The sequence below is a fragment of the Triticum aestivum genome, chromosome 7A, assembly GCF_018294505.1.
Source record: "Triticum aestivum cultivar Chinese Spring chromosome 7A, IWGSC CS RefSeq v2.1, whole genome shotgun sequence".
NCBI lineage: Eukaryota > Viridiplantae > Streptophyta > Magnoliopsida > Poales > Poaceae > Triticum > Triticum aestivum.
The window spans coordinates 147,120,605-147,137,034 of record NC_057812.1 but is presented as its reverse complement, the minus strand read 5'-3'; positions in this window follow the sequence as shown (position 1 = coordinate 147,137,034).

Genomic DNA, 16,430 nt, shown 5'->3' with positions numbered 1-16,430 from the left:
TGTGAGGTTGGCGGAAGGAACAACTCCTTGCCATTATACTGTCAATGGACATGAGTACAACATGGGCTACTATCTGGTTGACGGTATCTATCCTCTGTGGGCTACCTTTGTCAGCACCATCTCTAATCCAGTTGGCCAGAAAAAGTCTCACTTTGCCTAAAGACAAGAAGCAGCTAGCAAGGATATCGAGAGGATATTTGGAGTTCCGCAAGCCCGTTTTGCAGTTGTTCGTGGACCTGCTAAACAATGGGATCCGGAGACCTTGTGAAAGGTGATGATTTGTTGTGTGATCATGCACAACATGATTGTTGAGGATGCTGCCGTAGCTCTAGAATTTGAGAATATGGGTGATCCTATCCAACTTGTAGACCAAAATCTTGTTACATTTGAAGAGTTTATTCAAATGCATCAGCAAATTCGGTATCGAGCAACTCACGAGCAGCTGAAGGAATATCTGATTGAGCATCAGTGGGTGGTTAAAGGGGACAACAATGTTCAAATGTAATATTTCAACCTGTCTAAATTTGAACTACTGCTGCATGCGACTATTTGAACGTATGTACCCTATGTATACGACCATTTGAACTCATGAACTTTATGTATGCGGCTATTTGAATGTGCGGGCTTTCATTACAAAAGAGAGGCCAAATGTATGCGGCTACAGTTGGATGACGGCCTTCCTCATCCATATCCGCGAACTGGTCCCCCGTCTGTCCGCGAATGGATGCGTGAGAAAATTTGCGGGTTGCCGTTGAAGATGACCTTATTGGGCACATCCTTATTTCTTCTTAGATAAATGAGCTTGATGCGATTGATCAAGCATCTTACAGGCCCGACTGGTTTTTATTTCATTTTACAAATTTCAGAGATGTATCTTTGTTTCTTCCGCTGGAGTTTCCTTTTCACAAGGACCCGTCTCTTTTTGTTTGTCCGTGCCATGCGTAGACTTAATTTGTGGGAATAAAAAGCTCTTTCACGATCATTGGCACATGATTGTGGACGCCTCAAACTTTTTGTATAAAATAAGCATTGAGTAGTTGAATAAAGGACCACGTGTAAAGCCAGTGGCCCTTAAAAGAAAGAAAAATAAGACGGGCGATACATGCTATGATGTGAGTATGTCTGTAGGTAATGACTTGATTGCAGTATTGCACCAGATACGACCTCAGCAGAGCGGGGCCTCCAAATGTTGGAGAAGCACACAATCTGAGGCCGAAATCGCCCAAGGACCCTTTTTCATGGCTAAGCCATCAACGCACTAACTCACATGACACTTTTTTTTTTGAAATTACATAACACGGGTTTTAATCCGGCGGAAATGTACCGGGCCTGCCATCTCACTGCCCGTACCACTTTACCTTACATTTTTTTCCATGCGTCGTGTTCAACAAGATGTCGATCGATCAAGGCCGCGAATGGACTCCCTGTCTTTCCAAGTCACCCGCGAGGTGAAACCCGGTCAGAATTGACAGACAAAAGCGAAAAAGATTTCCACGTCCGCCACATAAAATACTGGCACCAGATTCTATGGATGATCAACAAAAGTGATTCATCTCCACTATAAACACCCGACAAATATTATTATATTAAAAGTGATCTCTCCTGGGTAAACAGGCATTGCACAACTCTGATAAAATATGACCCGGCACGACCTAGACCTCAGTCGTCTTGTCGCTATAATGCGCTAATGATCGATCCATCATTTGGACTTTCCATCGCCTCATAATGAAGGATCGTCCAAAGGCAAAGGGATCTGTATGCTGACACGTGGTACATGGTGCATGATACACCATAAACAAACAGCCAGAATCAAATAGTACTAAATTTAACTTTTTACAAGGCGTTTTTAGTGTCATAACAGTATCAACAAATGTCTTATATTAAGTTACAAAGAAAGTAGGATCGATGCTGAGCAAATCAACTTACAAGGGAAGAACAAAGACACACATACCAATCCATGCATGTAGATTACATATATACATATTTTCCTCCCCTAACCCTAAGTGGCTAGGGCAAACTTTCCCTTTTTAGGTTTTACTCGTGAGCTCACAGATTCGTCTCCCCTCTACCTGCCACTCCGGTGGCCGGCATGGAAAGGAGAATCCCGGTGCCTCCGCTCCAGTTGGTAGTTTAAGTCAGGATTTTTTAGTTCTCGCAAGTGCGGCGCTCGAGCAGATGACGGCGCTTCTTCTTTCAGTTTTTCTTTCGGGCTCTGCTCCTACTCGAGTTTATCCGTCTGGATGTAGTTGACAGATCTCCGACATAGATTCCTGCCGTCTTCTTGAGGCGGTGAGGTTAGAGTTTCTCGTCATGTGACGAGATTTGGTGTCAGGTGCTTTAGATCTATGCAAGGGTTTAACGGCAACAACTGCGGGTCCAAGGCGCCGGTTCTTAGGGGCATGTGCACGAAGACTTTTCAGCTGTCATCGATAAGGTCAAGCCGGCTCTGATAAAGAAGAGGAGACAGCGACGCATGGCGGCTCCTTCTGACGGCAATAATGGTTGTTCAGTGGTCTTAGAATCTCGATGTGATTTTTAGTATGTTGAGATGCTGTTGGTGATCTTTTATTATTTTTTACGGTACATCATACTACCGAAGTTAGTGGGTAGTATTAAGTCGATCCAACGGTTATTATGCTTCAGTTTTAATTTTAACTCAAGGACAGATGTGTAATTTCCCTTACTCGTTTCACAAAGCCACGCACCGGAGCGACATCGCCGGAATCCTGACGCGGCCTGCCCGCCTCCAGCAGGCAGCTGCCTCTCTCTGCCAACTTCCCATGATATAAGGAGCACCAATACGACGGCAAGATGGCGTGTCGCCTCGAGGAGCCCTGCGAGATTAACCATGGCGTGCTCGACTGCTCGCGCCTCAAGCAGCCCTCCCGGTGAATCAATCTGTTGGCACAATCCCATACACGAAATACATTCCGGCATATACTTGTACGACTTGATTTGCCGATGCTTTTGATCGAGAGACACACACGAATGTACAAGCTGATCTCCCAAAGCAACCTGGCAGGTGGATTAATCGAGATACGGACAAACCTACAAATTGATCTCAAGCAACCAGGCAGGTGGATTGATCTTCGATGAACTCACGTACGAAGCTAGCTGCTCAGCTGATCTGCTACGTACTAGCCAGTTCCAGTGCATATCTCTCCGGGAAACGGCGTACGGGAGCAGCGGCGCCGGTTGCCATGTTCCCAGCGAAATTAAATATGCCAAATTTACCCTTCTGTCTGAAAAATACTGCTCGTATTCAGGTGTAGTATTACTTTATCTGAACCCTTCATGCACAAAAATAAACGGCTCATATTATCTTGATGTACTGTAAAAGGTCTTTAGATTTGATCCTTTTCGCAAAAAGAAAAAAGACGCACCATGCATGTGAAGTTACCCCGAGACCTCACCAGCAACTAATGATCGCTGACCGACGGATGGCGAGCCAAAAGCTCCCGGAATTCCAAGCCCACATAGCCCCCCTGATGGGTACAAGCATTAGCTAGCGCCGGAGTGCGGCGTGATACGTTTCGCCTCATCCTCATGTGCCACGCCGGCCGGCGAGATGGATCCTTCGTACAGCGACGGGTCGTCCTTGGATGATCCTTCGGCCGGCCGGCTAAGCTCTTAGCTGATCCTTTGTGTGTGCGCGACTCAAAGTGTTAACGTCGTGCGTGCCCCATGTGTTTCTCAGGCGTCAACCACCACAAGTCCATGGCTCTAGTGATTCATGCTCCTGACTGGCGTTGCCTATAAGCAAACGGTTTAACTACCACGCTGAGAAGCATAGTCGTCTGATCCATTTATTTGTGTTGCAGGACGAAAATTTGAAGACGTTGCCAGGAGAATGTGAACTCAGAAGACCATGCTCCATCAGAGCTCTCCACCATGGAACGTTTCGAAAACGCACGTTTGACTGTTGCCTAATCAAGCGCCTTCCTGACACACCACCGGCTAGCCATCCGTACACGCACGCACTGAGGTAAGAACATGGTGATCAGAAGCACTGTTGATTATTCCAAAGCATACCTAGATATGTCGTGGGAGTTGCAATCCCTCCGAAAAGACCGTTACCATCGACGACGGCCACCTCACGCCCCGTCCACGCATTTTCCTCGAAAGGCCGGCAACTATCGTCATTATCCCTCCGTTTCCCTGTCCTACCACCCCATTTCATGTCTGGCCTCGCTATCACGGCCGGAGACTGCCGACGTTCGTTTCTTTCCCTGCAACAATGACCCTGCCGCGCAGGAATCTGACGGCGACCACGGCGAATCGCATGGTGCGTTATGGTCGTCGAGAGAAGAGATTGATCACCCGCCCGGCACAGCGCGCGCAGCCACTAATGGAAGGGACGGCTGGGGATCAGCCATACGGTGATACACCGGTACTCGGCATGGCATCTCTCTATCTGTCACCGATAGATGATGGGTTGATGGATAGGTAGGCAGCATATTCCCCTTTGTCTTGTGCTCACATGTGTTTTTTTTTGTGGATGGCATGTGGGACGGATTTGGATTTCGATTGTGTGAACCGGTTGATTTGATGTGGTGATTTGGTGGATGAAAATGAAAGTTCAGGGGTAAGTGGCTGCTTGGCCCCCATGGAGAAATTGTTCACACCCGATTAGTGACCATGCACATCTGTTCTGCCTTTCAGTGTTGTGGAGTTGTTTTTTTTTTTGTTGGCGGCAACCCGGTGCATATTGACACATCAAGATATGACTTATGAGCTTTTTGGACACTAATGAGATTAATTTGAATGTCGTTGATGGAAAACTAACAGAAAAACATGGCATGTCTTGTGCTTTTTTATTCAAAAGTATCTAAGAAACTCATGTTCCAAGTTTTTCCCGCAAAAAAAGAAAAGAAAAGAAAAACTTATGTTCCAAGTTCAGAAAAGGAAAGTTACATATTTGCCAAAAATAATAATTTTGCTTCAAGTTCTTCCTTGGAATGGAGGGAAATATTTTTCATGTTCCATTGATTAAGAGTGCCTCGCATATAAGAAAAGAGATGTAAGAAAAAAAAGAGTACGAAGGTCTACTCTACCAGCAAAATGCTTGGCATGGGTCTTGCCTAATTTCCTACCCGATTTCTGATCTTCGAGAGGATGATAGACGACATAGTGGAAGCACCTCGAAAATGTCTTTGTTTCCCTCATTCCAAATTGTCCAGTGGATAAGCATCGTGAGGGTCGCCACGACCTTCAATCGATGATCCACGTATGGAATTTTGCCAAATAATTCGGTGAGCCACGGATCTTTAACTGAGATATTCATCACCAATAGGGACATGCCATGGCTAAAAAGCCCAAGCCAAGCATCTGGCATTCACCACATGCGAAGCATGTAGTGGTATTGGAAGAGAAGACGAGTCAGCCATTTTGGCACTCATTTGCAAATAGGGGAAAGGCCAAGGTTTGGCCATCCTTGCCACTAATGACGGCACTTTGTCCAAAACCCTATTTTGGGAGATGAGCTACACAAAGAATTTACATCTTAGAGTCCCAAACCTTTAAATGCATTGCATTGACGATTTTGTGGCACCAGAAAATTGCGCCTTGTAGGCTGAGGTCGCCAAATACTCCCCACTAATGGTAAATCTCAAAAATACGAGGCATGCTATGTTAGGGTTAGGCACCACTTGATTCAGACTACTCAACAAGTCAATATATTTCAAAATGTGAGCCATAATGACTACGACGGGGGTAGTAATCCGAGTGGTCCTAGCATCATTGGTCCTGGCTTTCTTGAAATTTCATTTTATTTTCCTCTAGAAGCCGCAAAGATGAGAGACGTGATGTCTTCTGGTTTTTGGCCAATGTGCCATGCCAAATGGCTTATCTATGCGCCAAGTTAGATGTTTGGCTTTTTTGTTCTTTTTGCCTTTTGTTGGTTTGTAAGAACTGGTGGCTTCTTCCTGCTTCCGTTTTGCATCAACTCTAGATACAAGTTGTAGTATCTAAGGGCCTGTACGGTAGTCCTCTGCGGCTGCTAAATCCTCAACTCCGTTGCTGTAGCCAGTAGCCAGCTTCTCTCATCAACTCCCGGAGTGAACAATCTGTTCGGTGCGCTAGCTTCTTGCTAGAATCGACCCACTAGGCCGAAAGCCCACAAATAACGAATCTGGCCCGTTCTAGCTGGCCCACAACCCATTGATCAACCTCACCATGTACCATGTACAACCCATCTATCTCTCTCCTAGAGATTCTCAAAAAATTCTCTCTCTCTCTTGGTCAATGAAGCACATCAGATTAGATCATAGGCCTTGAGAAGGGGATGAGCGATGGACGGCGATGCAGGCGGACTACAAGTTGGGATGGGGTAGCCATGGTCGCTGGATCGACCTCCTTTGGATCCGGCGAGGCCGTCGGGGGTCAGGGATGGGAGCGGCTGCCATTACTCCTGCGTCCTCGGCTTCTCCTAGTGGATTGGAACGGCTGCGGCGGAGGACGATAGAGATGGCGGGCAGCGAGCGGAGATGGTGGCGGCCGGATACTTGGGTGGTCAATGGGCTCGGCGGCCTCTTGCTGGCTGGCTCACATGGGTTGTGTGAGGAACGAGAGGAGGAGGAGAACATGGGGATACAATAGTCATGCGGGGGTATGTGCTCGAATCGAAACGCTCGATGTTCACTTGGCGGTGGCAATCACGCGTAATTTCTGTCAACTCCGCTCCTTCGATTTCTGGGAGCTCGGGTTTCCCAACTCCATGACTCCACAAATGTTACACCGCATTAATAGTGAGCTTCTCTATCCCATAGTTGGGATTTGGACCGTTCGACTGGATTCCGGGTCTGGAGTTGAGGATTTGAGAAGCTGGAGGGCTACCGAAACACCCTTAGACCTCCTCCAATGCAAAGGTGCTTAGATGAGGTGCTAAGTATATTAAATGCCTTAGCAACTCAAGTCCCCAATGCAAAGGTGCTAAGCTTTGGGGTGCTAAGCTTCATGCATTTAATTAGTTGTAGACTCAGAATTGTGCTTTCACCTAGGTACACGCGCTTAGCACCGTTTCTTCCTGGGGTCACCATACTACTCTCTCTCTCTTCTTAGCTAGCATGCCACATCAGATTTTTTGCTTAGTTGGCATTCTTAGCACCTGTACAAGGTGGAGCATTGGGAAGGGCCTTATACCCCTCGATATAATCCATAGCATCATTAAAACAAGCAAACTATGCATTTAAATCAGAATCTGTCAAAAACAGAATGGTATGTAATGATCAGAACAAACGCAATACTTCTGTAACTCCAAAAAGTCTGAAAGGTTAGGACAACGTGGGAAATTTGTATATAAATAGCGTGTAAAAAATTAATAATTTTATCACGTTCTAGTGAATTTTAAAAAGTCCAACACTGGGTGCAAACGTTTTTGTTTTTTCACAGAATCAAGTCAACTATCAACCAAACATCCCAAAGGATTTACTTGGCACAAACACTAATTAAAACATAAAAAACACAATCATAACAATAGAATAATGGTGTGAACACTCAAAAACAGAAAAGAAACAAAGAAAAATAAGACAACTTTTGGGTTGCCTCCCAATAGGAGCTATTGTTTTACGCCCCTAGCTAGGCATAATGCAAAGTTTCGAGTATTGTCATCCTTAGTTTTCATACCATAGGTGACCCTCATAATAGATTCATATGGTGGCTTAATTCTCTTTCTAAGGAAGTGTTCCATTCTTTTCTTTAATGGAAATTGGAACCTTATGTTTCTTTCATTCATATCAATAATAGCACCTATGGTTCATAGGAAAGGCCTACCAAGTATTATAGGGCAAGACATATTACATTCAATATCAAGCACACTGAAATCCACGAGCACATAATTTCTATTAGCAAGAATAAGCGCATCATTTATTCTACCCAATGGTTTCTTAATAGTTGAATCCACTAAGTGCAAATTAAGGGAACATTCATCCATATCAAGAAGGCCTAGCACATCACATAAAGATTTTGGTACAGTGGAAACTCTAGCACCTAAATCACATAGAGCATTACATTCACATTTTTTAGTATTTAATTTAATAGTAGGTTCCCACTCATCAAGCAATTTTCTAGGTGTTGAAACCTCTAGTTCTAGTTTTTCTTCATGAGTTTTCATCATAGCTTCTACGATATGTTTAGGGAAAGGTTTATTTTGTTCATAAGCATTGGGTGAATTTATCATGGATTGCAACAAGAAAATACACTCAATTAAATGACAACTATCATAATTAAAGTCCTTGTAATCCAAAGTAGTGGGCACATGTCTAGTTAAAGTCTTGATCTCTCCAGACCTCCAGACCCACTTTTGTTAATTTTATCATTAAGATCAGCACCCTCCGTACAATTGAGACACCTTCTAACTAAAGTTGACTCATATCCAATCCCTTTTTAATCAAGTTATGTATTACTAAAAAAATATTCAATGGGTGAGACACCAATTTTTTAATATCTTCATCATGATTACGATAAAAATCGGGTGGAATAGTCTTTTCTAGGAATTCTCGCTTAGCTCTCAACCTATCGGTTCTTTCTTTAATTTATTAATGGAGACATATAACTTTATTGGATTCAATAATACCATGCTTAGGTGGAAATTTTTGAGATTTAAGGGTTTCCACATCATGAGCAATTCTATCCATGTTCCTAGCCATATCATCAACTTTATTCAATTTTTCTTCCACCATGGCATTAAAAATCTTTGAGAATTAACGAATTCCTTAATATTGCTTTCAAGATCAGTAGGTATCCTTTATTATTATTATTATTATTAGAATTTCCGTAGGAATTGCCATAATTATTAGAGGAATTTTTGGAATACGGTCTATGATTAAAATTACCTTTATAAGAATTGTTATTGAAATTATTTCTAGAGACAAAATTGACATCAATGACATTATTATTTCACTCAATCAAAGTAGATAATGGCACATAATTAGGATTAACATGATCATTTTTATTAGCAACCAATTTCATAAGAGCATCCATTTTATCACCTAAGGTAGTAATTTCTTTGACAGAGTTTACCTTCTTACTAGTTGGAGCTCTTTCGATATTCCATTGAGAGTAATTTGCCATTATATTTTCAAGGAGTTTTGTAGCTTCTCCCAATGTGATTTCCATAAAAGTACCACCTGCAGCAGAGTCTAGAAGATTTCTAGAAACAAAGTTTAGTCTCGCATAGAAATTTTGTATAATCATCCATAAACTTAAACCATGAGCGGGACAATTTATAATCATTAGTTGCATTCTCTCCAAAGATGGGGCAACATCTTCATGCTCAATTTTCTTAAAATTCATAACTTGATTTCTAAGAGAAATAATTTTAGCGGGAGGAAAATACCTGGCAATAAAAGCATCCTTACATTTATCCCAAGAATCAATACTGGATGAAAAACAAGTTTTAGCACGGTCTCGTAGTGAGAATGGAAATAATTTAAATTTAACAATTTCATTATCCACATCTTGTTTCTTTTGCATTTCACATAATTCAACGGAAGTGTTAAGATGGGATGTAGCATCTTCATTAGGACTACCAAAAAATTGTTCTTTCATAACAAGATTTAGCAAAGCAGCATTAATATTACACCACTCAACACAAATGACGGGAGAAGCAATTGGAGTACTAATAAAATCATTATTATTAGTACTTGAAAAATCACACAACTTAGTGTTTTTTTGAGACATAGCGACAAAGCAAGAAAATGAGCAAACAAAAAATATTTTTGTAAAAAAAATAAAAGTGGGGGAGATGAAAACAAGAGGCAAATGCAAATAAAAAAGAAAATAAAAAGTAGAGCAAGTAGATAATAGTTTGTGCAGAGGTACTTGATAGGTTTTGATGATGTCTCCCCGGCAATGGCGCCATAAATTCTTCCTGCTACCTCTGAGCCGCGTTGGGTTTTTCCCCGAAGAGGAGGGGAGATGTAGCACAATAGACATAAGTATTTCCCTAAATGAGAACCAATGTATCAATACAGTAGGAGAATCACACAAAGCTTCATGAATAGCACATGCACACAAAAAAGCAAATACTTGCACCCAATGCGGGCAAGAGGGTCGTCAATCCCCTTGAACTCATTACTTTCAAGGGTCAAATTTTGTAGTGGTAGATAGATAAATTGCAAAACAAAATAAAAGATAAAAAATTGCAGCAAAGATATTTTGGTTATATATATATATGTGTGATAAAAGTAGACCCCCAGGCCATAGTTTTTAGTAGAGGCTTCTCTCTCGAACACATATCATATGGTGGGTGACCAAATTACTGTTGGGCAATTGATAGAAAAGCTACAGAGCACCACAAGATTAAACTCATCACAAAGCACCTCCCCCACTGAAGATAAATCAATTTAGTTGGCCAAACCAATCTAATAGATCAGAGAGAAATACAAAGCTATAGCAATCATGCATAAGAAAGTTCAAAAAAGACTTAATTACGTCTCATGAATATTCAGATGATAAACTCACAATTCATTGGATCCCAACAAACACACCGCAAAAGAAGATTACATCTGATAGAACTCTAAGAACATTAAGGAGAACATTGTATTTAAGATCAGAGAGAGAGAAGAATCCATCTAGCTACTAGCTATGGACCTGTCGTGGTTTTGTCACGGCAAATGTCCTATTGAAAGGACTTAGTCGTGGAGCCATCGCTACGGGTTAGCTTGAAGGGGTTAAAGCGGACACAAGAACGCAAGAGAGTTTATACTAGTCCGGCCCCTTCAATGAAGGTAAAAGCCTACCTCTAGTTGTGATGGAATTGATGGGTGTTTCGATGACTAGGGAGCAAATAAGCTTCGCCTCTGTCTCGAGTTGTTGTCTGTTGTCCTTGAACCGCCGCCGGGTCGTCCCCTTATATACATGGGTGACGCCTGCCGGTTCAGAGAGTCCCAACACCGGTTCCTACTCGTATCCGGGTTGGTCTCTCCTTGTTCCTAACTTATATTACAAGTATATGCACAAAGCTGATGTACGGCTACAGGTTGTAAACCGACTACAGGCCCTGGGCCTTTATCTGCCTCTTTGGGATTTAACACCTTTGAACTACTAATGGAGTTAATCCGGCCCAGGTAGGCCGGTTTATGCCCAGTAGTAATATCCCCAACATTAGGCCCCAGATTGATTTGAATAGGTTCATGTCAATCCTTAGCAAAAATCTTCGTCTTCAACATCTTCTTGTAGTTGTTGAACCACCGTGACGTCATCTTCTCTGTTTGCTGTAAACCGGCGTGACATCATCTGTCATAAAGAAAGCATCCATGATATCTTCTTGTTTAATAGATTCGCAATGACCGAGGTGACCGCCCTACTTCCAAAATCTGCGGTCCCTTGATTCCCGCGCCTGACACATGTCCTTTGCCTTATAAATAGGCCCGAAGGGTCATTTCTTTTCTTCCCTTCGTGCCCTTCCTCTTCGTCTTCCTCGCGTCGCCAGTCTCAGAGCTCCGCCGCCGCCGTCGTCTTCTGCATAACCCTTGGCCGCTGCATCAACTTGAACACGCCAGAAAGCCACGGCGACCTTTCCGCGTTTTCCTCAGCTCTGGTAGGTCTTCTATTCTTCTCAACATAGATCTGATCTAGGGCTTCGTGTTCTTGCGGTGTTCATCACTTGTTCATACTCATGTACTAGCTCCTGGATGCACATGTAAACCCTTGCTTTGTGTAGCGGTAACTTTCAGTATCCACCGCTAGTTTCCTGCCCAAAACCATAGATCTCACATATATTTCTGCTCATTGATTCAATACTGTTCTGCTTTGATCTTCGACTATTTTTCTTATTTTCTGAACTTGCTTCAGATCCAATGCCGTAATAAGATCTTGTGAAACCTGTTTCTGCATACTTAACTGTAACGCCCCGAGATCGATGTGCCAGGTGTCGTCCAGTTATTCGCTGTTGTTGCCTTATCATTACTTGCGTGTCATGCATTGCATATCATGTCATCATGTGCATTTCATTTGCATATGTGTTCGTCTCATGCATCCGAGCTTTTTCCCCGTTGTCCGTTTTGCATTCCGGCGTTCCGTTCTCCTCCGGTGGTCATTTCTACCTCTCTTTCTTGTGTGGGGGTTAAACATTTCCGGATTCGACCGAGACTTGCCAAGCGGCCTTGGTTTACTACCGGTAGACCGCCTGTCAAGTTTCGTACCATTTGGACTTCGTTTGTACTCCAACGGTTCACCGAGGGACCGAAAAGGCCTCGTGTGTGTTGCAGCCCAGCACCCTTCCATTTTGGCCCAAAACCCACCTAACTCTGCTCCATCATCTAGAGCGTTCGATCACGATCGCGTGGCCGCAAACCGCACCTCATTTGGACTCTCCTAGCGCCCTCTACCTATATATATGTGTCTCCCTCCGAAATCCTCGCGCAGATCTAACCCTAGCTTCTTCCCACTCCACCGCCGGACATGTCCGCGCCCGCCGGACGCGTCCAGCCTCCACCTCACGCTATCCAATCAGAAGCCGCCACATCGCCCTGCCGCCACTCTCCTCCAACCACAGCACGCCATGTCAGCGCCCGCGCCGCCCCACTTCGCCGTCGGCCCGCGAAGCCCATCCGGGGCCCGCGCGGGCCCAGTTTCGCCGCGGCGGCACAGGAGCGCCCGGCTCCCCTTCGCCTTGCCGGATCGGCGCGCCGCCGCCGCCCCTTTGTCGGCCATCGCCGGAGCTTCGCCCAGCCGCTTCGCCAGGTCACCAGTGCCGCCATCCTCTTCGTCTCTGCTTCTCTCTCTCATGAGCGTCCTCTCTCTGTTCTCCCCAGGGGTCCTCGCCGGAGTCCCATGCCTCGTGCTCGTCGCCGGAGTGGACGGGTCTCGCTGGAGCTGCCGCCCTCTTGTCGAACCCGGCCTCCCCGTCGTCCTTGGGTGTCCTCCGCCCCAGATCTGGTTGCCCCGCCGCTGATCTACCCGTTTCCGGCGCCTCCCGCGCGCCCCCGGCCTTCGCAGCCCTCGCCGGAGTCCCTGTACCGCCGCGCCGCCGCCGTGGCCATCCTCGGCTTCGAGCTCAGGAGGAGCACGACAGGGCTCTCGCTCACCTGTGCCTCGTGGGCCGGCCCATCTCTCCAGCTTCCCCGGCCCAATTCCAGATCCGCGCCGCCCTTCCGGCCTGCCTCCTCTTCCTTCACGGGCCGCAGCCCAGGGGTGAGACACCCCCAGCGCCCGCCTCTTTTTTTTCCTTCCTGCTATTGGGCTAGTCCATCTCGGCCCGTGATGTTTTTTTTCAGTGCCTGGGATTTTTTCCTATTTATCCAGAGATGACCAGTTTTGCAGAAAAGACCCTCATGTTCATGCATATAATAACTCACAATTCGTGCATCGGTTTAAAATGAATTATATATGAAACTTCCTCAGAATTTTGTCTAGTTCAATAATATGTCATTTTCATCCATGTTCAAAATGTTTAAAATGATGTTTGATTGAATTTGCTCCTATGCCATGTTAAAATGATTTAATTCATAACTAAATAACCGTAGCTCGGATTTAAATAAACTTTATATGTAAATGGGGTAGAATTTTGCCTAGTTTTTCATGGTGACCTTTATTTGCATGTTAAACAACTCTAAAATTGTGTTTAGGGCAGAACAGTACTAAATCTATAATATGCTCATGAGGAGTTTCCGGAATTGTTGTTCGTTGTTTCCGGCCTCATTTAACCTTGACTAGATAGGTAGTTTTCATTTGCTTCACTCTCTTGCCATGCTAACAACATTTAATATTGTTGGGGTACATAAACGAGATCAAACTAAATAACTTATCGTGGTGTTTCGTCAATATGCAACTCATTGCATATTGAGCTCCACTTAATTTGTTGGGTTGCTTGTGCACTTTGCCATGCCATGCCTCATTAAACCGGACATGCATCATACTTGATTGTGCATCATGCCATGTTCTTGTGTTGGTTGTTTACTATGTTGTTTGCTTCTTTCTGGTGTTGCGTCTTCGGGTTGTTTCCGGTAACGTCGTGTTTGTGAGGATCCGTTCGACTACGTCCGTTTATCTTCTTCATGGACCCGTTCTTCTTCCTTGCGGGATTTCAGGCAAGATGATCATACCCTCGAAATCACTACTATCTTTGCTAGGCTAGTTTGCTCGCTCTTTTGCTATGCCAATGCTACGATGCCTACCATTTGCTTGTCAGCCTCCCAAATTGCCATGTCAAACCCTTAACCCCCCATGTCCTAGCAAACCGTTGATTGTCTATGTTACCACTTTGCTCAGCCCCTCTTATAGCGTTACTAGTTGCAGGTGAAGATTGGAGGCGTTCCTTATTGGGATATCACAATATATCTTATTTAGTTAATGCATCTATATACTTGGTAAAGGGTGGAAGGCTCGGCCTTATGCCTGGTGTTTTGTTCCACTCTTGCCGCCCTAGTTTCCATCATATCGGTGTTATGTTCCCGGATTTTGCGTTCCTTACGTGGTTGGGCTATTATGTGAACCCCTTGACAGTTCGCCTTAAGTAAAGCTCTTCCAGCAATGCCCAACATTGGTTTTACCATTTGCCACCTAGCCTTTTCTTTTCCCTTGGGAGTCGCGCTCCTAAGGGTCATCTTTATTTTAACCCCCCCGGGCCAGTGCTCCTCTGAGTGTTGGTCCACCTGTCAGCTGCCGGTGGCCACCAGGGGCAACTCTGGGCTGGCCTACCCGTACCTAAGACAATCTGAGTGTGCCCTGAGAAAGAGATATGTGCAGCTCCTATCGGGATTTGTCGGCACATTCGGGCGGTGTTGCTGGTTTAGTTTTACCCTGTTGAAATGTCTTGTTGTACCGGGATACCGAGTCTGATCGGAACGTCTCGGGTGGAGGTCTATTCCTTTGTTGACCGTGAGAGCTTGTCATGGGCTAAGTTGGGACACCCCTGCAGGGATTTGAACTTTCGAAAGCCGTGCCCGCGGTTATGGGCAGATGGGAATTTGTTAATGTCCGGTTGTAGAAAACCTGAACTTGACCTTAACTAAAATGAATCAACCGCGTGTGTAACCGTGATGGTCTCTTTTCGGCGGCGTCCGGGAAGTGAACACGGTTGTTGGAGTTATGCTTGACGTAGGTTGTTTAGGATCACTTCTTGATCATACTTTTATCGACCGTGCTTTGCCTTCTCTTCTCGCTCTCATTTGCGTATGTTAGCCACCATATATGCTAGTCGCTTGCTGCAGCTCCACCTCATACCTTTACTTCACCCATAAGCTTAAATAGTCTTGATCGCGAGGGTGCGAGATTGCTGAGTCCCCGTGGCTCACAGATACTTCCAAAACCAGCTTGCAGGTGCCGATGAGTCCGTGCAGATGACGCAACCAAGCTCAGGAGCAGCTCGATGAAGATCTTTCCTTTGTGTTGTTTCGATTCTAGTTGATCAGTAGTGGAGCCCAGTTGGGGTCGATCGGGGACCTTTGTCGCATTTGGGGTTCTTCTTTTATTTTGGTTCCGTAGTCGGACCATGAGTGTATTTGATTGATGTAATGCTTTATTCATGTAATTGTGTGAAGTGGCGATTGTAAGCCAACTATCTATCTCTTTCCCTTATGTATTACATGGGTTGTGTGAAGATTACCTCACTTGCGACATATGCCTTCAATGCGATTATGTCTCTAAGTCGTGCCTCGACACGTGGGAGCTATAGTCGCATCGAGGGTGTTATAAGTTGGTATCAGAGCCTTCCCCGACCTTAGGAGCCCATTGCTTGATCGTTTTTAGCGGCCGAGTTGTGTCTAGAAAAATGTTTTGAGTATTTAGGAATTATATATCGGAGATATAGGAATTCTTTTTACTTCCCAGTCTCCTCATCGCTCTGGTAAGGGATCCTGGCATAGAGTTTTGACTCTTCTCTTCTCAAATTTCACTAAAATTTTTTAGGATCACGCGGGTATCTTGGAATCGTTCCGATGGCTTATGATGAGAACATTGTCTTGGTGCCTCCTGTCAGGGGTTTTGTGGAAGTGTCCCGGGGAGTTGAGCTCTGAGGTGTTGTCATCATAATTTTATCGTTGCAGTTCTGGAATACCTGAGTTTAGTTTCGCCGACATCGAAAATCTCTTTTATGCAGTTCGTTGGTGAGATAACCTCGACGCCACCCAGTACTGGGGCGGGAGTTTGGGAGTATTGCCATAACTTGTATAACGGATGCTTTTCGAAGGTTGAGGTAGATGATTTCCGAAGGTTTCTTGGTTATGTGTTGAAGGATGGATACAGCTGGATGTAGGATTTGCTAGTTTTGGGTGAGATATTATGCTTCCCCTGTATCCCCAACACCTGATTGCATAACCGGAAAATTTCGGGAGTTTCATAGGTGGGAATTCAAGTAGCTCTTAGGATATCTTTCTGACAGATGTATGATATGAAATTGGGATTCGACGTCTAGTGGTCCACCTATCCACGGTCGGTTTTACAGTGGTCTCGTTGTGTCTTAAAGAGTCCTTGGCTATGCCGACTCGGGG